General features: G+C 44.4%; 1 long non-coding RNA gene across 1 annotated transcript; it reads left to right on the forward strand.

Moving 5' to 3' along the window:
• The first annotated feature begins 20,497 nt into the window (after nt 1–20,497).
• LOC141027747 (uncharacterized) lies at nt 20,498–24,559 on the forward strand. Its single transcript, XR_012189606.1, has 2 exons — nt 20,498–23,080; nt 24,322–24,559. It is a non-coding gene; the product is annotated as an uncharacterized lncRNA (long non-coding RNA).
• The last annotated feature ends 511 nt before the right edge of the window (nt 24,560–25,070 follow it).

Here is a 25,070-nt window from a genome sequence, read left to right on the forward strand (position 1 = left end):
GTGCAAGTGTTTGATTGTTTGTGTAGGTGCATAGATTGGCGACTTGCTTGTTGAAAGTGCAACTAATCCCTGGGTGGTTTTGGTAATTCATAACAACATAGAGATCATTGAACTGATATTCTTTCAAGATTAATGTTTCAGAAAGTTCAATGGTTGGTATGGCATGGACTAGAGATGTGGACCCCTCAAAATGCTAAGGACACATATTGGCAAAAGCTCAAGACTCTACATTTTCATTTTAGTGATCCAAGATAACATTGAGTCCATAGGAAAAGCCAATACTATTAAAAGGGGATGAGGTGTTGCTTAATGGCTTGCTTGCTCAAAATGCTTAGTGATATGCTCCAAAGCCCTCAACCACTTTCTCATTTCCACATATGTCCTAAACCTAAAGTCAAACTCGGCCCCACCGATTTGATCTATCCGGCGCCACCGAGTTCACTTGACATAGCCATATCCAGAAACCCTAATCAGTTTGGTTTCACCGATAGGGATCTCGGTCTCACCGAGATGGGATCATAACATTTCGGTCTAACCGAGATGAGCGATCGGTCCCACCGAGTTCGCAGTGCAAACTCTCTGTTTCCTTTTCGTAACACTTCGGTCTCACCGAAATGAGCGATCGGTCCCACCGAGTTTGCCTAACCAAGTCCCACCGAGTTCAGGTGATCGGTCTCACCGAGTTGAGGTTTTACCCTAACCCTAGCACATCGGTCTCACCGAGTTGATCATGTCGGTCCCACCGAAAACTCTAATGTTCACATTTTGAACCATATAGGTCTGACCGAGTTTCTCGATTCGGTCCCACCGAGTTTGGTGAATTGTGTGTAACGGTTAGACTTTGTGTGGAGGCTATATATACCCCCTCCACCCATCCTCCATTCGTGGAGAAAGTCATCAGAATGCACCTACACTTCCAGCATTCATTTTCTGAGAGAGAACTACCTACTCATGTGTTGAGACCAAGACATTCCAATCCAACCTCAAGAATCTTGATCTCTAGCCTTCCCCAAGTTGCTTTCCACTCAAATCATCTTTCCACCATATCCAAATCTGTGAGAGAGAGTTGAGTGTTGGGGAGACTATCATTTGAAGCACAAGAGCAAGGAGTTCATCATCAACACACCATCTATTACCTTTTGGAGAGTGGTGTCTCCTAGATTGGTTAGGTGTCACTTTGGAGCCTCCGTCAAGATTGTGGAGTTGAACCAAGGAGTTTGTACGTGCAAGGAGATCGCCTACTTCGTGAATATCTACCCTAGTGAGGCAAGTCCTTCGTGGGTGATGGCCATGGTGGGATAGACAAGGTTGCTTCTTCGTGGACCCTTCATGGGTGGAGCCCTCCGTGGACTCGCGCAACTGTTACCCTTCGTGGGTTGAAGTCTCCATCAACGTGGATGTACGATAGAACCACCTATCGGAACCACGCCAAAAATCTCCGTGTCTACATTGCGTTTTCTCCCTCCAAACTCCTCCCATTTACCTTCATATGCAATGATTTACATTCCACTGATATACTCTTAGAATTGCATGTGTAGGTTGATTGCTTGACTTGTCTTAAGTTGCTAAAATCTGCCAAGACTTAAAACTGGGAAAAGGCTAGATTTTTATTTGGTCAAGTAGTCTAATCACCCCCCCTCTAGACATACTTTCAATCCTCCACTTGTACCTCCTACTGGATTGATACCTTGGTTCTCTAATTGAGGGAAATACTTATCTCTACTTTGCTGATCACCCTTTCCTCTTCAAGGGAAAAACAAACGCAAGCTCAAGAACTAGCACTTGGCTCCAGTATTTTCCTTCTATTATATAAAAATTCTCCAGAAAGTATTGTTCCATTCCGAGAACCTTTATTTCTGCACAAAAACAACACCATGGTAGTTCTACTAAAAATCGCATTAGTCCTGGGTTAGTTTCATTTATATCATGCAAATTAGAGTCCAAAACAAGAGAAAAAGCATTAGGAAAAGTAGATACGACGGAGGCGTATCAGTACGTACAGCCACTCCTACTACCACCGCCTCCTTGGTAGTACCCACGGCCAACGCCATCTCCTTGGTAGTAACCATAGCCACGGCCGCCACCACCGGCACCGTCACCGCTACCCTGTCCTAGGTAGTATTCGTGCCCACAGCAAGCACCATCATCAGGATTGCCACCGCCTAGTCCACCACCGCGGCCTCCATAATACGGCCCATCGCCGCGGCACCATGCTCTACCTGAGCAGCTTCGGGGTTTGCCCGACCACCGCCATGCTCCCCTTGACTCGCTATCTCCCCCTCACAAAGTGCATCCCTCACGGATGTAGCAGAAGTGAACCGACCCACACTCGTGTGCTAGCCGTCTCTACCTTGTGGAGGGGCAAGGAGAAAGAAATAGATCAAAGGGGAAGTGCACGAGAAGGAAGAAGGGATGAGCGCCAGCACAAGGTTGTTGCAGATCCGTTCTTCTTAATCTGGTGCGTTGAGAAGGGTCGGGGAGGCATGATACGGGTGGAATCGGAAATCAGGGAGTTGAGGGAAGGGGTCAAGGACGTGGAGCATTAGGGTGGTTGGCAAACCACGACGTCTGGTTGGCAAATCATTTCATCAGAGACGTTGATCTAAGTGGCCTACCATTGACGTAATATGGGCAGTAGGATATGTTTAAGTTGATTTGCTCGCAGGGTTCTGGTTATCTCGTGTATAGTTTGTTGTGTCGATTTACAGGAATTTATGTTTTCTCTTTTAATAGTAGGGGTGACAAATTTAATCTTTTTAGATATCACGTGGATGTTACACTGTTCAATAAATTGGGGTTGTACTTTTCAATAAAATGTGGTGGAAGTTACACTTTTCACTAAACTGAAATTATGGCTTTTCGAAAGTCTACTTAGCCTTCAAAAAATTCTAAATGAGAATCAACACTACTATATTTTTTTAAGCTACGGTGATATATTCGGTAGTTGCCACCTTAAAGGTTTTCTTTAACCGTGAAGGGGTTCACCTTCCTTTCGAATGTTGCTTCCATTTAAAATGTAAAGTATTTAATCCCCTTATAAAATGACTGTGCTCATAGCTCACTTGTGTCCCTTCACGAGTAAAGCGCCTTGTGTGTTGCGCTTCCATGAACTTGGCTAAAATGTATGAAGGCATATAGGCTAGCATGTAAGGAAGTCCATTTAATTTCCCAGTTACTACCTTCCAAACCATACAACCAAACAAAGTTGTCAGATATACATATTTCACAAATAAAGTATCTATGCAAATATACCCCATTCCTATGTTTCTCATTATATTCAATGATCCACTGAGAAAAAAATCGAAAAGTGGAAAGCCACCACACATATCTAAATCCAAGAGGACTAAAAAGGAAATTGTTATGCTTATCGATAGTCGAGAAACTAAGAGTATGACACATACTCACCAAGAAGAGGTGTGTAATGAGGAGGGATATGACTTCGAAGCTCCCGCTGCCTTCTTTCTTTGAGGTGAGCACTTTTCAGCTGTGGTCATTGCCTATCGGTAAACACTCGGACTTCCTTCTTTTGTTTGAGGGAGGCCATACATCTTACTTCTTTTCGTGGATCCAGCTGAGAAAGTTATAGGAAGGTTGTGCCCTCAAACAAATCTGAATTAAGAACGGGAGCGAGCAGTAACTACCCACTTGGGTATTGCCAAATCACAGTCATACTTCTTAGAGTGGGGTGGAGCGCCAGCACCTTAAGCAGCACCAGTATCTTAGTAAGATAGACACCGATTAAAAAACCAAGAAGTCTAGATTATGGAGACTCTCGAAGTTTTACTCTGATTTCCTATGTGTGTACTACTTCACTTTAGACTCGGCATATTGTATGTATCCTTCGCCCTTATTTTAAGTCCAGAGAATCCGCCTTTACCCTTCGAAGGAAACATGGTGGCCGAAGACAAGGTACGTAAATTAATAGATTTGCTCTTACTTTTAGAATATATAATTGATCAAAACTCGGTTCTCATGGATGAAGTGTTTGAGGAGAAAAAATAAGAAGAAGCTTCTACACGAAGTAAAAACCGGTGCTAAGAGCAGGATATTATTATCTATGAGAGAGAGATGCTTGGCCTAGGATGAGAGAGAACTAGTAGATATGAAAAATATGCATATCTTAAGATAATCAAGATCGTCAATGCCATGAATAAGATCTCTCCTATTAAGAATCTCCGTGATGAAATCAGTCGATGACATGTCTGCAATCCAAAGTTCAGAATACAATAACTGGCAAGTAAGAATATTTCCCCATCATTCATGCATCCTGGCGTAACATGTTGCATAAGTGGAAACGGAATGCAAGGAATACATGTCACAAACCTATGCTGAGGGAGAATCTACTCTGGGTAGGTCTGATGCTCTGGTAGAACCCGTTCCATCCTTCAATACCTTGGCCTAACTTGACGGGTTCCTTGATGGTCCGTGAGAAGAAAGACCGGACTACCGGGGCGAACCTCAGGTGCACAGTGACAACAAGCCCCTAACAAATAAGAAAAGCGTGCAAAATGATCGATAACGACTAACAACGCAAAGGGCAGAGAGTTGTTGTTAGCCCATGTTATTCCATTCGTTGAGCATGATGTCGCGCAACACAATGTCAAGCACGTGCAGCGGATGCGCCGTTATGTCCATGGAGATCCTGTCCATGAGCATCTGCAGCTGCTGTAGGCTGACCAGGGTGGCGTGCTTGATGGTCACCTTGATCTTCCTCTCCCTCTTACAAACATAAATGTCATGGGGAAACTGATCACCTCATCTTGTCATGTCATCGGGGACACTGACTGGTGTCGGTGTTCTAGGAATGGGGGTACCCAGACCTGCCTGCCTGCGGCCCAGCGCGCGGCTTCACCAATGGCCAGGCGTGGTCCAACTCCAAGATCTCATGGACAAGACCCTCGCGAGGCCCCTTGCCTCGCAAGACGAATGGAATCAAGGCCTCCCGAAGGGTGGCCTCCCGAGGCTGCTTCCCGAGGGGTGGATATATCTATACCGGCACCCCGCCTCGCGAGGCTCACAGTGGAGTGATCCATGACGACCAAGGCCAGGAGGGCGCCAGCGGGTGCAGGTCAGGACAGGTTCCTCTTTGGTGCTAAGGAGGCAAGGACAAGCACGGGTTCCCGAGGAATCCCCCAAAGGTTTCCATTCCTGTGCAACAAGACCAAAAGAACAGGCTCGGCAAGACGGAGGTCATCACCGAACCCACCGCAGCGTCATGACCAAAAGCTTTGCAGGCGAAGACCACCTTTAGTCAGGAAGGTTGTACTCCTGTCCACCCTTCGAAATTGGCCGCTGTGGTGTCCCTTCCCGCCTAAGTTATGAGGGAAGAGGGCCAGGCCTAGTATAAGTATAGGTTAGCCTCCACCATGGAGGAGGACCGATTCATTCTTACCTACTGAGCCCTCACGAGGCTGCTCACCCACTGTACCAGTTCATCCTCCACCTCGGTAATACGGCCCTTCGCTGCGGCCACCATGCTCTGCCAGAGCAGCTTCGGGGTTTGCCCGGCCACTACCACACTCCCCTCGACTCATCATCTCCCCATCACAAAGGGCAACACTCATGCATGTACTAGAAGTGAAGCGAACCAAACACGTGCGCTAGCCGTCTCTGTCTTGTGGCAGGGGAAGGAGAAAGAAACAGATCAAAGAGGAAGCACACGAGACGGGAGAAGGGAGGAGAGTTGGCGCAAGGTTGTTGTGGATCCGTTCTTCTTGATTTGGTGCCTATAAAGAAGGGTTGGGGAGGCATGATTCGAGTGGAATCGAAAATCAGGGAGTTGCGGGAGGGGATCGAGGATGCAATGCGTTAGGATGATTGGCAAACGACAACGTCTAGTTGGTAGAACATTTGATCAGCGACTTGGTTTGAGTGGCATACCATTAACGTAATATGGGCAGTAGGATATGTTTAAAGTTGATTTAATCGGAGGGTTGTGGTTATCTCGTGTATAGTTTCTTGTGTCGATTTAGAGGAATTTATGTTTTCTCTTTTAATACTAGTGGCGCTAAATTTAATCTTTTTAGATATCAACTGGATGTTACACTTTTCAATAAACTAGGGTTGTACTTCTCCATAAAATCTGGTGGAAGTTACACTTTTCACTAAACTTAAATTATGGTTTTTCAGAAGTCTACTGAGCCTTAACAAAATTCTAAATGAGAATCAATAGTACTATATTTTTTTAATCTAGAGTGATATATTCGTTAGTTGCCACCTTAAAGGTTTTCTTTAACCGTGAAGGGGTTCACCTTCCTTTTGGGTGGTGCTTACATTTACAACGTAAATTATTTAATCCCCTTATAAAATGACTGTGCACACAGCTCACTAGTGTCCCTTCATGAGGAAAATGCCTTCTGTGTTGTGCTTCTATGAACTTGGCTAAAATGTATGCAGGCATATAGGCTAGCATGTAAGCAAGTACATTTAATTTCCAAGTTACTACCTTCCAAACCATACAAACAAACAAAATTTTCAAATATAAATATTTAACAAAGAAAATATCTATGCAAATATACCACATCCCTATGTTTCTCAATATACTCAACGATCAAGTGAGAAAAAATATATCAAAAAGTGGAAAGCCACCACACATATCTATGTCCAAGAGCAGTAAAAAAGAAAGTGTTCAGCATATCGATAGCCGACAAACTAAAAGAATGACACATACTCAGCAAGAAGAGGTGTGAAACAAAGAGAGGGACATGAATTAGAAGCTCCCACTACCTTCTTTCTTTGAGATGAGTACTTTTCAACTATGGTTATTGCCTATCGGTAAACTCTAGTACTTCCTTATTTTATTTGAGGGAAGCCATACATCTTCCCTCTTTGGTTGGATCCAGGTGAGAAAGTTATAGGAAGGTTGTGTGCTCAAACAAGTCTGAATTAAGAAGGGGAGCAAGCAGTAACTACCCATTTCGGTACTGCCAAATAACAGCCATACTTCTTAGAGTGGGGTGGAGCACCAACACCATAAGTTGCACCAGTGTCTTACTAAGATAGACACTGATTAAGAAACCGGGAAGTCTAGATTATGGAGACTCTCTAAGTTCTACTCTAATTTCATGTGTCTGTACTACTTCACTTTAGACTCGGTATATTGTATCTATCCTTCGCCCATTTTTTAAGTTCATAGAATCCGCCTTCACCCTGCGGAGAAAACATGGTGGCCGAAGACAAGGTACGTAAATTAATAGAGTTGATGTTACTTTTAGAATATATCATTGATCAAAACTTGGTTCTCATGCATGAAGTGTTTGAGGAGACAAAGTAAGAAGATGCTGGTACACCAATTGAAAACCGGTGCTAAGAGCAGGATATTATTATCTATGAGAGAGAGCTTCTTAGCCCACCATGAGAGAGAACTAGTAGATACGAAAAATATACATATCTTAAGATAATCAAGATCGTCAATGCCGTGAATGAGATCTCTCCTATTAAGAACCTCCATGATGAAATCAGTCGATGACATGTATGCAATCCAAAGTTCGGAATACTTTAATTGCCAGGTAAGAATATTTCCCCATCATTCATGCATCCTGGCGTAACTTGTTGCACGTAAGTGGAAACGGAATGCAAGGAATAATTGTCATAGACCTATGCTGAGGGAGAATCTACTCTGGGTAGGTCTGAAGCTCTGGTAGAACACATTCCATCCTTCGATACCCTGGCCTAACATGATGGGTTCCTTGATGGTCTGTGAGAAGAAAGAACGGACTACCGGGACGAACCTGAGATGCACAGTGACAACAAGCCCCCAACAAATAAGAAAAGCATGTAAAATGATCGGTAATGACTAACGACGCAAAGGGTAGAGAGTTGTTGTTAGCCCTGATACGTCTCCAACGTATCTATAATTTATGAAGTATTCATGCTATTATATTATCCATCTTGGATGTTTAATGGGCTTTACTATGCACTTTTATATTATTTTTGGGACTAACTTATTAACCCAGAGCCCAGTGCCAGTTTCTGTTTTTCCTTGTTTTTAAGTTTTGCAGAAAAGGAAAACCAAACGGAGTCCAATTGACGTGCCAATTTTTGATGATTTTTTCTGGACCAAAAGAAGCCCCCGGAGTAAAAGAGTTTGCCAGGAGTCCCGGGCTGCCCATGAGGGTGGGGGGTGCGCCCACCCCCCTGGGCATGGGCCCCTGCCTTGTGGACAACCGGAGACCCCCCCTAACGTGAGACCTACGCCAATAAATCCTATAAATACTGAAACCTGCAGAGAACAGAATAGATCGGGAGTTCCGCCGCCGCAAGCCTCTGTAGCCACCAAAAACCAATCGGGACCCTGTTCCGGCACCCTGCCGGAAGGGAGATCCCTCACCGGTGGCCATCTTCATCATCCCGGCGCTCTCCATGACGAGGAGGGAGTAGTTCACCCTCGGGGCTGAGGGTATGTACCAGTAGCTATTTGTTTGATCTCTCTCTCTCTCTCATGTTCTTGATTTGGCTCGATCTTGATGTATCGCGAGGTTTGCTATTGTAGTTGGATCTTATGATGTTTCTCCCCCTCTACTCTCTTGTAATGGATTGAGTTTCCCCTTTGAGGTTATCTTATCGGATTGAGTGTTTAATGATTTGAGAACACTTGATGTATGTCTTGCGTGGGATAACCGTGGTGACAATGGGTTATTCTATTGATTCACTTGATGTATGTTTTGGTGATCAACTTGCGGGTTCCGCCCATGAACCTATGCATAGGGGTTGGCACACGTTTTCGTCTTGACTCTCCGGTAGAAACTTTGGGGAACTCTTTGAGGTTCTATGTGTTGGTTGAATAGATGAATCTGAGATTTTGTGATGCATATCGTATAATCATACCCACGGATACTTGAGGTGACATTGGAGTATCTAGGTGACATTAGGGTTTTGGTTGATGTGTGTCTTAAGGTGTTATTTTACTACGAACTCTAGGGATGTCTGTGACACTTATAGGAATAGCCCAATGGATTGATCGGAAAGAATAACTTTGAGGTGGTTTCGTACCCTACCATAATCTCTTTGTTTGTTCTCCGCTATTAGTGAATTTGGAGTGACTCTTTGTTGCATGTTGAGGGATAGTTATATGATCCAATTATGTTATTATTGTTGAGAGAACTTGCACTAGTGAAAGTATATATGAACCCTAGGCCTTGTTTCCTAGCATCGCAATACCGTTTACGCTCACTTTTATCGCTTGCTACCTTGCTGTTTTTATATTTTCATATCACAAAAACCTATATCTACCATCCATATTGCACTTGTATCACCATCTCTTCGCTGAACTAGTGCACCTATGCAATTTACCATTGTATTGGGTGTGTTGGGGACACAGGAGACTCTTTGTTATTTGGTTGCAGGGTTGATTGAGAGAGACCATCTTCAACCTATGCCTCCCACGGATTGATAAACCTTAGGTCATCCACTTGAGGGAAATTTGCTACTGTCCTACAAACCTCTGCACTTGGAGGCCCAACAACGTCTACAAGAAGAAGGTTGTGTAGTAGACATCAAGCTCTTTTCTGGCGCCGTTGCCGGGGAGGCTAGGTAAGCGGCACTCACACCCCGTCAACTAAGCTCTTTTCTGGCGCCGTTGCCGGGGAGGTAAGTGCTTGAAGGTATATCTTTAGATCTTGCAATCAAATCTTTTAGTTTTTGTTTTATCACTAGTTTAGTTTATAAAAGAAAACTACAAAAAAATGGAATTGAGTTTGTCTCATACGCTTCATCTTTTTAATATCTTTCATGAGTATGATGGAAAGGAAAATTGTGCGAAAGTAATAGAAGAAGAATTACATAGAATGCTTGGCATAAAATATGTGAATGATGAGCATGATTGCAATGTTGTTAGTATGAATTCTTTGAATACCCATGATGCTAATGATATGCAAAGCCACAAGCTTGGGAAGCTATGTTTGATGAAGATGATATTTTTTGTCCCCCAAGCTTTGATGAGCAAATTTACTATGATGAAAGCATGCCTCCTATCTATGATGATTATTGTGATGACACGTATGCTATAAAGAATAATGATAACCATGAAACTTGTCATCTTGATCTTAATTTTCAATCACATGATAGTTATTTTGTTGAGTTTGCTCCCACTACTATTGATGAGAATAGGTTTTCTTATGTGGAGAGTAGTAAAAATTCTATGCTTATGCATCATGAAAAGAATGATTTAGGTGCTGGTTATATTGTTGAATTCATTCATGATGCTACTGAAAATTATTATGAGAGAGGATCATATGCTTCTACATATTGCAATAATATCAAGTTTCCTCTCTATGTGTTGAAAATCTTGAAGATTTGCTTGTTTTGCCTTCCTATGCTAGTTGATTATTGTTCCCATAAATTGTTTGCTCACAAAATCCCAATGCATAGTAAGTGGGTTAGACTTAAATGTGCTAGTCATATTCTTCATGATGCTCTCTTTATGTTTCAATTCTTATCTTTTATGCGAGCATCACTGAAATCATCATGCCTTGCTAGGGGCGTTAAACGTTAGCGCTTGTTGGGTGGCAACCCAATTTTTATTTTTGTTCTTTCTTTTTGGTTATGTTTAGTAATAAATAATTCATCTAGCCTCTGTTTAGATGTGGTTTTATGTTTTAATTAGTGTTTGTGCCAAGTAAGACCTATAGGATCTCCTTGGATGATAATTATTTGATCTTACTGAAAAACACAGAAACTTTCTGCTCACGAAAACAATTGTTAAAAATTACCAGAACATGATAAAATACTGATTCCAATTGCAGCAGATCAATAATAAAATTATCTAGGCCTCCCTATTTTGGTAGAATTTCTTGAGTTCCAGAAGTTTGCGTTAGTTACAGATTACTACAGACTGTTCTGTTTTTGACAGATTCTTTTTTCGTGTGTTGTTTGCTTATTTTGATGAATCTATGGTTAGTAAAAGAGTTTATAAACCATAGAGAAGTTGGAATACAGTAGTTTTAACACCAATAAAAATAAAGAATGATCTCAATACAGTACCTTGAAGTGGTGTTTTGTTTTCTTTCGCTAACGGAGCTCATGAGATTTTCTCTTGAGTTTTGTGTTGTGAAGTTTTCAAGTTTTGGATAAAGATTCGATGGACTATGGAATAAGGAGTGGCAAGAGCCTAAGCTTGGGATTCCCAAGGCACCCCAAGGTAATATTCAAGGACAACCAAGAGCCTAAGCTTGGGGATGCCCCGGATGGCATCCCCTCTTTCGTCTTCATTCATCGGTAACTTTACTTGGAGCTATATTTTTATTCACCACAAGATATGTGTTTTGCTTGGAGCGTCATTTTATTTTCTTTAGATTTGCTTGCTGTTTGAATAAAATACCAAGATCTGAAATTCTTAAATGAGAGAGAGTCTTCACATAGCTACATAATTATTTAACTACTCATTGATCTTCACTTATATCTTTTTGGAGTAGTTTGTCATTTACTCGTGTGCTTCACTTATATCCTATGAGTAAATGGTTGAATGATTTGAATGTCATAAATCTAAAATTATATATGTTTCATATGCCTTTCCCATGGGGAGTAATGCCTTCACATATAAGAAGTAGAGGTGGTAAATTTATTGAAGGTTAGCAAACATTGTATTGGTCACTTGAACAATTAATGAAAGAATATTGACGGAAGAGAGATTTCACATATAAATATACTATCTTGGACATCTTCTATGATTGTGAGCTCCATTAATTATTTTCAAACCTGAGAAAATTAGTTGAAGTTGGACAAGGAAGACAACATAATGAGTTATGCTTGGGTATATTTGTATAGAAGTTATATTGTTATGGATCCTCTAACATGTGGTGCTTGCTATTTAGAATCCTTTGCTAGCCAAAATATCTGTACTAAGCGGGAATACTGCTTGTGCATCCAAAATCCTTGAACCCAGTTTCTTCCATGAGTGTCCACCATATCTACCTATATGCGGTATTTACCTGCCATTCCAAGTAAATTTACATGTGCCAAACTCTAAACATTCAAATAATAATCTATTTTGTATGCCCGAATCGCTCATGTAGCGACTAGGGGCTGTCAGTATCTTCCATGCTAGGTGTGTTATTCTCACGATGAGTGGACTCCGCTCATCAATCACGAGAAAATGGCTGGTAACTGGGATGCCCAGTCCTATGATCAAAAGATCAAAAACAAATTCGCAAATAATTTAAACAAAACTCCCCCAGGAATGTTGATAGTTGGACGGCACCCGTTGTTTTGGACAAGCCGTGGAGTGTTGTAACGCCCCGAGACCGACGCTTCAGAGGACTTCCTTATTTTCGTGATCGCCGTGTGTTCCTTTTGGTGCTTCCTCTTTTATTTTGCATTGCATCATGTCATCATGCCATCATGTCATTAATCTTTGCATCAAAACTCAACTAAATAAATTGCATGGATCTTCGATCCATTTAAATCGAGGGAATTCACATGGTGATTTCCCTTTATAACATATCCTCCTAATATTTATGGAGCTATTATAAATATTCCATTAGTTTGGAATTAACCTTAACACACGGGCAAAATTAATCCTATGCCTTTTCTGCCTTGAGTCGATCTCTCTAACCTTGCCAATAATTCTTTTCCCATTTAGCGAAGCTCTTCCAAAATTCCCAACATTTGGGGACTCCTCAATACCTTGAACTCTTTCAAATCATTTGAATTTAAATCAAATGAGTTTGAGTTTAAATCTTTCAATCATGGCCTTTCCTATTTTCTCGGAACAAGCACTTTGTTGTGAGTCCGGGAAAATAATCCCCATGCCCAAATTCTTGTCCACTCTTTCGTTTTCTCTCCTTTTCTTTCTTTGCTTTTTCTGTTTTTATAAGAGTTTTGTAGAAGAGAGGGAGTAGAGAGCCCAGCAGCCTCCCTCTTCACTGGGCCGGCCTCTAGGCCCAGCAGCCCCTCGCTAACCTAGCCCGATCCCCATCTCTCCCTTCGTTCTCCTCTTGCGCCGCCACTTCCTCCTCTCGATCTCTCCCTCATCTCCCCTGCAGCGCCGCCAGCCTCCCCTGTCTCATCCTCCCGATCCCCTCACCCTCTTCCTCTCGTCCTCTCCCTTGCACCGCCACCCAGAGAGAGGAGAGGAGCGAGACCCCCTGTCGCCGAGCGCCCGAGTAGAGGAGTTCCTCGACCACCGGCCGCCCGCAGCAGCCTCCTCCCCTCGCGACCTCCCCGTCCACATCCGCTGCTGCTGCCTCCCCGTCATCTTCAAGCTCGTCGCGCAGCCGCCGCCCAGATCCACCCCCGGCTGCCGTCCGGGACCTCGTCTGCCTCCCCTACACCACGCCCCGTCGCCGGGAGCTCGCGTCAAGTCCACCTCTCCTCGCCATGGCCCTCGCGAACTTCCTCACCGCCGCCTCTTCTCCTGCTTCTCCTCGTCGCCACCAACCCGCCGTTCGCCTCCAGCCCTCGTCTACGTCCGCGCCAAGTCCAGTGAGGTGTCGCCGTACCCGCTGCCTACCACGTCTCCTCATCGCGCGCTGGCTCCACCGCGCCTCGATCCTCCTCTGCCAGCGCCTCCGTTGCCTCTGCCGCCCTTGCTGCCATAGCTTTGCCCTGCTGCTCCCCGTGCCGGAGTTTCAGCAAGACCCTGGTCGACCTCCTCCTTGACGACCCCCGCACCCTGCCTGCTCGTCCCTTCGCCGCTTGCGGTCCAACTCCGAGGTCATGGCGGTGTAGTCGAACTTGACAAAAACAGCAAGACCACACGGACGCTCGAACGACTACACACCGAAACGTCAAGTACCTCGTCAAATGTGTACGACTACCGTCGCCGCGAAGACCGCGAGTTCAACTACTTCCACAACGCGTCGTGTACGACTACCGTCGCTTGAGTTCGACAAGTCGTCGAGTACCACTACGTTGGCCAAGTACACCTTCGTCAAGACCGATGCCCGAACAAGCACCGTTTGCATGGATTGCGTCAAGTACCTCTACCGATGACCCCGAACATCTACGGAGTTTGCACGCTTGCGAGATGTGAACCACTACTTCTAATACCGTCGCCGTGTACAACTACTTCCTCTACGAACTTGATCCATTCTGAAAAGTCACGCCTCGAAGGTATAACCCCGAGACGACGTCCGTGGACCGAATGCATGTGTGTTGTATGAGATGCTCGTGTTTGCACCGTTTCCGAGAGAGGTCTTTGCACGTTCCTCGATTGCCATGCCGCCGTACCGTGGGAACCCGGAATCCGGGAGCACCCCACCATCTCTTGCGCATTTCACACATCCGCACAATTCTCTTTTGCGCCGGTATCTCCATTAGCTACCGGAACCGATATGGTGCCGTGGCATCATTTTCGGATTCGTTGCCGTGGCACCCCTTTCTTCCACCACGGTAACAAATGCCTCGTATCATTTTATACCAACACTTCCATAAAATTGCATATAACTTACATCTGTCATTCGCATCATGATAACAACATTCAAATGTTTAAAATTGTGTTTGTATTAAAATTGCTAAATGACATATGGGGATTTTTCGGTATTGTCGTTTGTTATTTCCGGCCTCATTTAAACGTGCCTAGATAGGTTGTTTAATTATGCTTCACCCCTTGCCATGGTTAACAACATTTAATATTGTTGGTTACTTAAACAAGAGCGAACTAAATAACTGATGTGGTGTTTCGTCAATATGCAACTCGTTGCATATTGAGCTCCACTTAACTTGTAGTTTCGTTTGTGCACTTTGCCATGCCATGCATATTTAACCGGACATGCATCATATTTGTTTTTGCATCATGCCATGTGTATGTGGTGGTTGTTTACTATGTTGTTTGTTTCTTTTCGGGTTGCTTCTCTCGTTAGCTTCGGTTTCGTTGTGGAGTTGTGAGGATTCGTTCGACTACGTCCGCTTGTCTTCTTCATGGACTCGTTCTTCTTCCTTACGGGATTTCAGGCAAGATGACCACCCCTCGAAATCACTTCTATCTTTGCTTTGCTAGTTGCTCGTTCTTTTTCCATGCTGCGCTACCTACCACTTGCTATATCATGCCTCCCATACTGCCATGTCAGCCCCTAACCTTTTCACCCTTCCTAGCAACCGTTGTTTGGCTATGTTACCGCTTTGCTCAGCCCCTTCTTATAGCGTTGCTAGTTGCAGGTGAAGATGAAGATTGCTCCATGTTGGATTATGTTTATGTTGGGATATCACAATATCTCTTATCTTAATTAATGCATCTATATACTTGGTAAAGGGTGGAAGGCTCGGCCTTATGCCTGGTGTTTTGTTCCACTCTTGCCGCCCTAGTTTTCGTCATACCGGTGTTATGTTCCTTGATTTTGCGTTCCTTACGCGGTTGGGTGATTTATGGGACCCCCTTGATAGTTCGCCTTGAATAAAACTCCTCCAGCAAGGCCCAACCTTGGTTTTACCATTTGCTACCACCTATCCCATTTTCCCTTGGGTTCTGCAGACTCAAGGGTCATCTTATTTTAACCCCCCCGGGCCAGTGCTCCTTCGAGTGTTGGTCCGAACTGAGTAGACTGCGGGGCCCCCTCGTGGAAACTCGAGGTCTGGTTTTACTCGTAGGATGTCTCATCCGGTGTTGCCCTGAGAACGAGATATGTGCAGCTCCTATCGGGATTTGTCGGCACATCGGGCGGCTTTGCTGGTCTTGTTTTACCATTGTCGAAATGTCTTGTAAACCGGGATTCCGAGACTGATCGGGTCTTCCTGGGAGAAGGAATATCCTTCGTTGACCGTGAGAGCTTATAATGGGCTAAGTTGGGACACCCCTGCAGGGTATAAACTTTCGAGAGCCGTGCCCGCGGTTATGTGGCAGATGGGAATATGTTAATATCCGGTTGTAGAGAACTTGACACTTGACCTTATTTAAAATACATCAACCGCGTGTGTAGCCGTGATGGTCTCTTCTCGGCGGAGTACGGGAAGTGCACACGGTTTCTGGGTTATGTTTGAAGTAAGTAGGTGTTCAGGATCACTTCTTGATCATTGCTAGATGACGACCGTTCTGTTGCTTCTCTTCTCGCTCTCATTTGCGTATGTTAGCCACCTTATATGCTAGTGCTTGCTGCAGCTCCATCTCACTACCCCATCCTTTCCTATAAGCTTAAATAGTCTTGATCTCGCGGGTGTGAGATTGCTGAGTCCTCGTGACTCACAGTTACTTCCAAACAGTTGTAGGTGCCGATGAGACTAGTGCAGGTGACGCAACTGAGCGCAAGTGGGAGCTCGATGAAGATCTTGTTCGTTGTGTTGTTTCTTTTCACGTTGATCAGTAGTGGTGCCCAGTCGGGATGATCGGGGATCTAGCAGTTGGGTTGTCTTCTTCTATTTTGGTTCCGTAGTCGGACCAATGTGTGTATCTTGAATGATGTATGATTTTATTATGTATTGTGTGAAGTGGCGATTGTAGGCCAACTCTTTATCCCATTCTTGTTCATTACATGGGATTGTGTGAAGATGACCCTTCTTGCGACAAAACCACAATGCAGTTATGCCTCTAAGTCGTGCCTCGACACGTGGGAGATATAGCCGCATCGTGGGCGTTACAAGTTGGTAATCAGAGCCATCCCCGACTTAGGAGCCCCCTGCTTGATCGAATCGCTGGCGTTGTTGAGTCTAGAACAAAAATGTTTTGAGTCTTAGGATTATATATATCGGAGAGTAGGATTCTTTTTACTCCTCAGTCCCTTCGTCGCTCTGGTGAGGTCTCCTGACGTAGTAGTTTTGACTCTTCTCTCCTCAAATTTCACTAAATTTTTTAGGATCACGCGGGTATCTTGGAATCGTTCCGATTGTTTTGTGACGAGAACATTGTTCTTGGTGCCTCCTGACAGTTAGGGGTTGTGGCAGTGTCCCGGGGAATTGAGCTCCGAGGTGTTGTCGTCATAATTTTATCGTTGCAGTTCTGGAATACCTGAGTTTCGCCGACATCGAAATCTCTTTTATGCAGTTGTTGGTGAGATCACCTCGACGCCACCCAGTACTGGGGCGGGAGTTCGGGAGTATTGCCATAACTCATATAACGGATGTTTTTCGAAGGTTGAGGTAAACGATTTCCGGAGTTTTCTTGGTTATGTGTTGACGGATGGATACAGCTGGATCTAGGTATTGTTAGTTTGGGTGATATATTTTGTGTCCCCTGTATCCCCAACACCAGATTGCATAACCAGAGAGTTTCGGGAGTTTATAAGTGGGAATTCAAGTAGCTCCTAGGATATCTTTCCGACAGATGCATGATATGAGATTGGGGTTCGACGTCTAGTGGTCCGCCTGTACACGGTTGGTTTTACAGTGGTCTCGTAGTGTCTTAAAGAGTCCTTGGCTATGCCGACTCGGGGACGCTTCGTATGTCATGTGCACTGCCTTGTACATGATGGTGCTGTACGATCGAGCCCGTGTGGGCCCCACCACGAAAATTTCGGACGGAATCTCTATCATATATTTGTTCCGGCTTATTCTGCAAGCCAAATCCTTTGTTTTGTTTTATTTGTGGTATTCGAGTTGCTTCGAAGTCAAATGTTGATTCCATACCTTATTCTAAGCGGTGTTCTCATATTCCTATGTGGATACTAATCCTTCTTGATCATCGAGTTTGCCATCTTAATTCTATTTCCAACCGGTGCGTTTCTCTTCGAGATGATCCCATCATTCTTCCCATTCGGAAGTTCAATAATAAGTTTTCTCAACGTTGTTTGTTTCATCTGCCCCAAGTTGCCTTTGTTTTCCCGCCCTCCCACCCTCTTTCTTCAAGGACTCAGATGTCTTAACCAAGTATCCATTTTATTCACGTGAAGTCCCTTCATTCTTTTCAATCAATGTTCTTACCCGGTGGTTCTCATGAAGATGTTCTTCAAATGTTTTTCTCATGCCGGTGTATCTCTTAATCACTCACCTCTCGCTTTCCATGTGTACCGGAGTGTTGAAGATATCTCAGGAGATTCGTGTTTTCATTCAAGATCCATTCTAACTATTTTGAGGTTGTTATCTCATTCAAGCCATTTAATTCAACCGGTGCAATCTCATTTTCAAGTAATCATTTCAACGGTGTTTCTTTCGAGTAGGCCCTAACCCACAGGTATTTTCCCAGGATCTTACCTGACTCTTCTAATTTTTTTGGAGTTATTCTCAAATTCTTTTCAAAGTCTGACGTAAGAATGAGTTATCATCAGTCATATTTCTTCTCCAAGACCTTTCAAATTCTTTTCATTGTTGATTCAACCTTTCTATTCTTCATGGTTCCGGAGTGCCTCAACAATTCATGGTGGTGTTTCTTATCATCATTCTCAACATTTGAAGACAGAAGAAGAGTTTTTCCTCCAAATCTTATCCGTTCTCTTGAAGATTCATAGTTCTAGCTTATGCCATCCTCTCATAGTTGTTTTCGATTGTGAGAATTCTTTTCATACCCATCCGGAGCATTTCATGAGTTGTTTTCATTTCTTGATCATCCAAAGGCCATCTTTTCAGAAGATTTCTTCGTTCTAAGTTTTAAGCTTCGTTCTCCAATTACTCTAAAGTGATGTCTCTTCGCTCATCTCCATATTATTCCGGTGCATCGTCCAAGTATCCTCTAATCAGTTCACGATCTCTTTGTTCTCATGTATCTAAATCCCCTCAAGTATTTTCATTCGTTTTTTCAATTCTTCCCGGTGAATTGTGCCTTTGCTACTTTCATTTTCAATTCTCGCGGTGGTTCGTTCAGGATTTCTCTTCCTTCGTTATCATATCAATTTATTCGTTGTTTCTATTCTACCGGTGGTTCGATGAAGACTTTTCTCAAGTTTGCGCTATATCTATCTTAATCCTTTCTATGAGAATAAGTAGTATGCAAGATCCGTTGCTTGTCATCAATCTAAATTGGTGAAGGATACGCGTAATGTAATTCTTATTCTTGTATCATCCAAGTGATTAATTCCTTCTTCCGGAGTTCGTTCACGATATCAAATTCTCGGTTCCAAGTTGTTCATCTTTTCTTTCCGGAGATCCAAGTTATTTCAATTATATCATTTCAAAGCTTCATCTAATCATTGCAAGACTTCTCCCGGAGTTCTTTTCAATTTTCCCTTTCGTTTGATCATTCTTTTATTACCGGAGTTCTTCATGGAGGCTCTACGTGGTGCTTCATCAAGGATTCGTTTCATTCTTCAATTGTTCTTCAAGATTTCTCTCGGAGTTAGGATCCGCCAAGCTATACTTTAAAATAAACATGGTGTTCAACACATGTTTTGTCTTGAGGAGTCCAAGCATTCTTCATCTTGCATTCTAAAGTGCAATTCTTCCTACCTTATCTTTTGAGGTGGTGTTATGTCATTCTCGATAATTTTCCTTCGGGTTTCATGATTCACAAAGTTTTCAAGAGTGACATATTTAAATCCATCATTTTATCTTCGGTCAAGGGATTTTTTCAACCAATCAATCTTTTGTTGGAGTTATCTTGGGTTATATTTCACCTATAGCCTTCCCTAAGGAATGTAGCTATTTGTGGTGTTTATCAATGATCCAAGTTTTCTCCTATCCTCTCGGCGAGAGAAGTTTTCATCTCTTCGTTGATCTCAAACAAGCAATTGTTTTCGTTAGTGGCAAAATTTTCACCTCATATTTTGAGATGTGTTCAATAAGCCCACAACAAGATTGTTCTTTTCGTTGTTGATTTCCCAACAACTCCGTTATAACCTTCTTGGAAGGTTGCTTTCCAAATTCATTTGTGGAAGCTGTTGTCATTTCCTTCTCCGTTCTCTTATTCTGACGATCTATCTTCTATTCGTTCGTCCCGGAGGCATTGTGATGTTGCTCTCTTCGATCAATCATCTTGTTTTGTCAAGAACATGTAATTTTTCCTTTCTTATCCATTTAGCCGGAGTGTCGTGTTTTCACTCGAGTTCTCTCATCTTATCAAGTTTCGTCCCCTTCCTCAACCGGAGTGCTGTCTGAAATCTTTCTTACCCCTTGTGCCATTCTTTCATTAGTACCGGAGGCAATGTGTTGTTAATTTCATCGAGTATCCTCTTATCTTGTCAAGATCATGTTCAATTCCTTCCATTTACAGTCGGAGTGCTGCCCAAATTATATCATTCTTATTCCTTCCCTATCTTGTTTTAACCGGAGTGGTTTAAATATCTATCGTGTCAATTAACCTCAAGGTTCACATGGTGTTCCTTGTTTCTCTTTTCTACCGGTGTGCTTTCTTATTCCCTTTTGATCCGTTAAGCTCTTGTTTCATATTCTTCAACCTACAAAGGTTCTCACAATGTTCCTTGTTCCTCTTGCTGAACGGAGTGTTTTAAATTTTGTTCATCTCCGTTGTGTCATTTTCTCAAGCTTTGCGACCTCTCAAGGTTCTTTGGTTTCACTCATTTGTCAAAGAAGCAATTAGTTTTACCTCTTCTCTTCCTCTTCCGCTTTTATCCGGTGCCATCCTAGATCTCGGGACGAGATCCTCTTGTAGTGGTGGAGTGTTGTAACGCCCCGAGACCGACGCTTCAGAAGACTTCCTTATTTTCGTGATCGCCGTGTGTTCCTTTTGGTGCTTGCTCTTTTATTTTGCATTGCATGATGTCATCATGCCATCATGTCATTAATCTTTGCATCAAAACTCAACTAAATAAATTGCATGGATCTTCGATCCATTTAAATCGAGGGAATTCACATGGTGATTTCCCTTTATAACATATCCTCCTAATATTTATGGAACTATTATAAATATTCCATTAGTTTGGAATTAACCTTAACACACGTGCAAAATTAATCCTATGCCTTTTCTGCCTTGAGTCGATCTCTCTAACCTTGCCAATAATTCTTTTCCCATTTAGCGAGGCTCTTCCTAAATTCCCAACATTTGTGGACTCCTCAATACCTTGAACTCTTTCAAATCATTTGAATTTAAATCAAATGAGTTTGAGTTTAAATCTTTCAATCATGGCCTTTCCTATTTTCTCGGAACAAGCACTTTGTTGTGAGTCCGGGAAAATACTCCCCATGCCCAAATTCTTGTCCACTCTTTCGTTTTCTCTCCTTTTCTTTCTTTGCTTTTTTTGTTTTTATAAGAGTTTTGTAGAAGAGAGGGAGTGGAGAGCCCAGCAGCCTCCCTCTTCACTGGGCCGGCCTCTAGGCCCAGCAGCCCCTCGCTAACCTAGCCCGATCCCCATCTCTCCCTTCGTTCTCCTCTTGCGACGCCACTTCCTCCTCTCGATCTCTCCCTCATCTCCCCTGCAGCGCCGCCAGCCTACCCTGTCTCATCCTCCCGATCCCCTCACCCTCTTCCTCTCGTCCTCTCCCTTGCACCGCCACCCAGAGAGAGGAGAGGAGCGAGACCCCTGTCGCCGAGCGCCCGAGGAGAGGAGTTCCTCGAGCACCGGCCGCCCGCAGCAGCCTCCTCCCCTCGCGACCTCCCCATCCACATCCGCTGCTGCTCCCTCCCGTCGTCATCTTCAAGCTCGTCGCGCAGCCGCCGCCCGGATCCACCCCCGGCTGCCGTTCAGGACCTCGTCTGCCTCCCCTACACCACGCCCCGTCGCCGGGAGCTCGCGTCAAGTCAACCTCTCCTCGCCATGGCCCTCGCGAACTTCCTCACCGCCGCCTCCTCTCCTGCTTCTCCTCATCGCCACCAACCCGCCGTTCGCCTCCAGCCCTCGTCCGCGTCCGCGCCAAGTCCAGCGAGGCGTCGCCGTACCCACTGCCTCCCGCGTCTCCTCGTCGCGCGCTGGCTCCACCGCGCCTCGATCCTCCTCTGCCAGCGCCTCCGTTGCCTCTGCCGCCCTTGCTGCCGTAGCTTTGCCCTGCTGCTCCCCGTGCCGGAGTTTCAGCAAGACCCTGGTCGACCTCCTCCTTGACGACCCCCGCACCCTGCCTGCTCGTCCCTTCGGCGCTTGCAGCCCAACTCCGAGGTCACGGCGGTGTAGTCGAACTTGACAAAAACGGCAAGACCACACGGACGCTCGAACGACTACACACCGAAACTTCAAGTACCTCGTCAATGTGTACGACTACCGTCGCCGCGAAGACCGCGAGTTCAACTACTTCCACAACGCGTCGTGTACGACTACCGTCGCTTGGGTTCGACAAGTCGTCGAGTACCACTACGTTGGCCAAGTACACCTTTGTTAAGACCGATGCCCGAACAAGCACCGTTTGCATGGATTGCGTCAAGTACCTCTACCGACGGCCCCGAACATCTACGGAGTTTGCACGATTGCGAGATGTGAACCACTACTTCTAATACCGTCGCCGTGTACAACTACTTCCTCTACGAACTTGATCTGTTCCGAAAAGTCACGCCTCGAAGGTATAACCCCGAGACGACGTCCGTGGACCAAATGCATGTGTGTTGTATGAGATGCTCGTGTTTGCACCGTTTGCGAGAGAGGTCTTTGCACGTTCCTCGATTGCCATGCCGCCGTACCGTGGGAACCCGGAATCCGGGAGCACCCCACCATCTCTTGCGCATTTCACACATCCGCACAATTCTCTTTTGCGCCGGTATCTCCATTAGCTACCGGAACCGATATGGTGCCGTGGCATCATTTTCGGATTCGTTGCCGTGGCACCCCTTTCTTCCACCACGGTAACAAATGCCTCGTATCATTTTATACCAACACTTCCATAAAATTGCATATAACTTACATCTGTCATTCGCATCATGATAACAACATTCAAATGTTTAAAATTGTGTTTGTATTAAAATTGCTAAATGACATATGGGGATTTTCCGGTATTGTCGTTTGTTATTACCGGCCTCATTTAAACGTGCCTAGATAGGTTGTTTAATTATGCTTCACCCCTTGCCATGGTTAACAACATTTAATATTGTTGGTTACTTAAACAAGAGGGAACTAAATAACTGATGTGGTGTTTTGTCAATATGCAACTCGTTGCATATTGAGCTCCACTTAACTTGTAGTTTCGTTTGTGCACTTTGCCATGCCATGCATATTTAACCGGACATGCATCATATTTGTTTTTGCATCATGCCATGTGTATGTGGTGGTTGTTTACTATGTTGTTTGTTTCTTTCCGAGTTGCTTCTCTCGTTAGCTTCGGTTTCGTTGTGGAGTTGTGAGGATTCGTTCGACTACGTCCGCTTGTCTTCTTCATGGACTCGTTCTTCTTCCTTGCGGGATTTCAGGCAAGATTACCACCCCTCGAAATCACTTCTATCTTTGCTTTGCTAGTTGCTCGTTCTTTTTCCATGCTGCGCTACCTACCACTTGCTATATCATGCCTCCCATACTGCCATGTCAGCCCCTAACCTTTTCACCCTTCCTAGCAACCGTTGTTTGGCTATGTTACCACTTTGCTCAGCCCCTTCTTATAGCTTGCTAGTTGCAGGTGAAGATGAAGATTGCTCCATGTTGGATTATGTTTATGTTGGGATATCACAATATCTCTTATCTTAATTAATGCATCTATATACTTGGTAAAGGGTGGAAGGCTCGGCCTTATGCCTGGTGCTTTGTTCCACTCTTGCCGCCCTAGTTTTCATCATACCGGTGTTATGTTCCTTGATTTTGCGTTCCTTAGGCGGTTGGGTGATTTATGGGACCCCCTTGACAGTTCGCCTTGAATAAAACTCCTCCAGCAAGGCCCAACCTTGGTTTTACCATTTGCTACCACCTATCCCATTTTCCCTTGGGTTCTGCAGACTCAAGGGTCATCTTATTTTAACCCCCCCGGGCCAGTGCTCCTTCGAGTGTTGGTCCGAACTGAGTACACTGCGGGGCCCCCTCGTGGAAACTCGAGGTCTGGTTTTACTCGTAGGATGTCTCATCCGGTGTTGCCCTGAGAACGAGATATGTGCAGCTCCTATCGGGATTTGTCGGCACATCGGGCGGCTTTGCTGGTCTTGTTTTACCATTATCGAAATGTCTTGTAAACCGGGATTCCGAGACTGATCGGGTCTTCCTGGGAGAAGGAATATCCTTCGTTGACCGTGAGAGCTTATAATGGGCTAAGTTGGGACACCCCTGCAGGGTATAAACTTTCGAGAGCCGTGCCCGCGGTTATGTGGCAGATGGGAATTTGTTAATATCCAGTTGTAGAGAACTTAACACTTGACCTTATTTAAAATACATCAACCGCGTGTGTAGCCGTGATGGTCTCTTCTCGGCGGAGTACGGGAAGTGAACACAGTTTCTGGGTTATGTTTGACGTAAGTAGGTGTTCAGGATCACTTCTTGATCATTGCTAGATGACGACCGTTCTGTTGCTTCTCTTCTCGCTCTCATTTGCGTATGTTAGCCACCTTATATGCTAGTGCTTGCTGCAGCTCCATCTCACTACCCCATCCTTTCCTATAAGCTTAAATAGTCTTGATCTCACGGGTGTGAGATTGCTGAGTCCTCGTGACTCACAGTTACTTCCAAACAGTTGCAGGTGCCGATGAGACCAGTGCAGGTGACGCAACTGAGCGCAAGTGGGAGCTCGATGAAGATCTTGTTCGTTGTGTTGTTTCTTTTCACGTTGATCAGTAGTGGTGCCCAGTCGGGACGATCAGGGACCTAGCAGTTGGGTTGTCTTCTTTTATTTTGGTTCCGTAGTCGGACCAATGTGTGTATCTTGAATGATGTATGATTTTATTATGTATTGTGTGAAGTGGTGATTGTAAGCCAACTCTTTATCCCATTCTTGTTCATTACATGGGATTGTGTGAAGATGACCCTTCTTGCGACAAAGCCACAATGCGGTTATGCCTCTAAGTCGTGCCTCGACACGTGGGAGATATAGCCGCATCGTGGGCGTTACAAGTGTGAATGTTGGTGGAGGGGAGTAAAATCTTTACCTTTCTGTTTGGGAACCGCCTATAATGTATCTAGTATGGAAGATATTGGGAACCCTTGGTCGTTATGTTGACAATGAAAGCATACCTCTTAAAATTATTTTCATCTTTGTTTTAGCTTCGAGCTCTGGCACCTCTGCAAATCCTTACTTCCCTCTGCGAAGGGCCTACTTTTACTTTTATGCAAAAGTCAGTACTATTCCTTCTCATTCCAACCTACTCTTTAGTGGCAAGCATCATGTGTTGGGGAAAGATCTAAGCATATATGGCCATTCAAATATATTTGATCATGAATTATTATTGTTGACATTACCCTTGAGGTAAAAGGTTGGGAGGCGAA

Source organism: Aegilops tauschii, chromosome 7 (assembly GCF_002575655.3).
Source record: "Aegilops tauschii subsp. strangulata cultivar AL8/78 chromosome 7, Aet v6.0, whole genome shotgun sequence".
NCBI lineage: Eukaryota > Viridiplantae > Streptophyta > Magnoliopsida > Poales > Poaceae > Aegilops > Aegilops tauschii.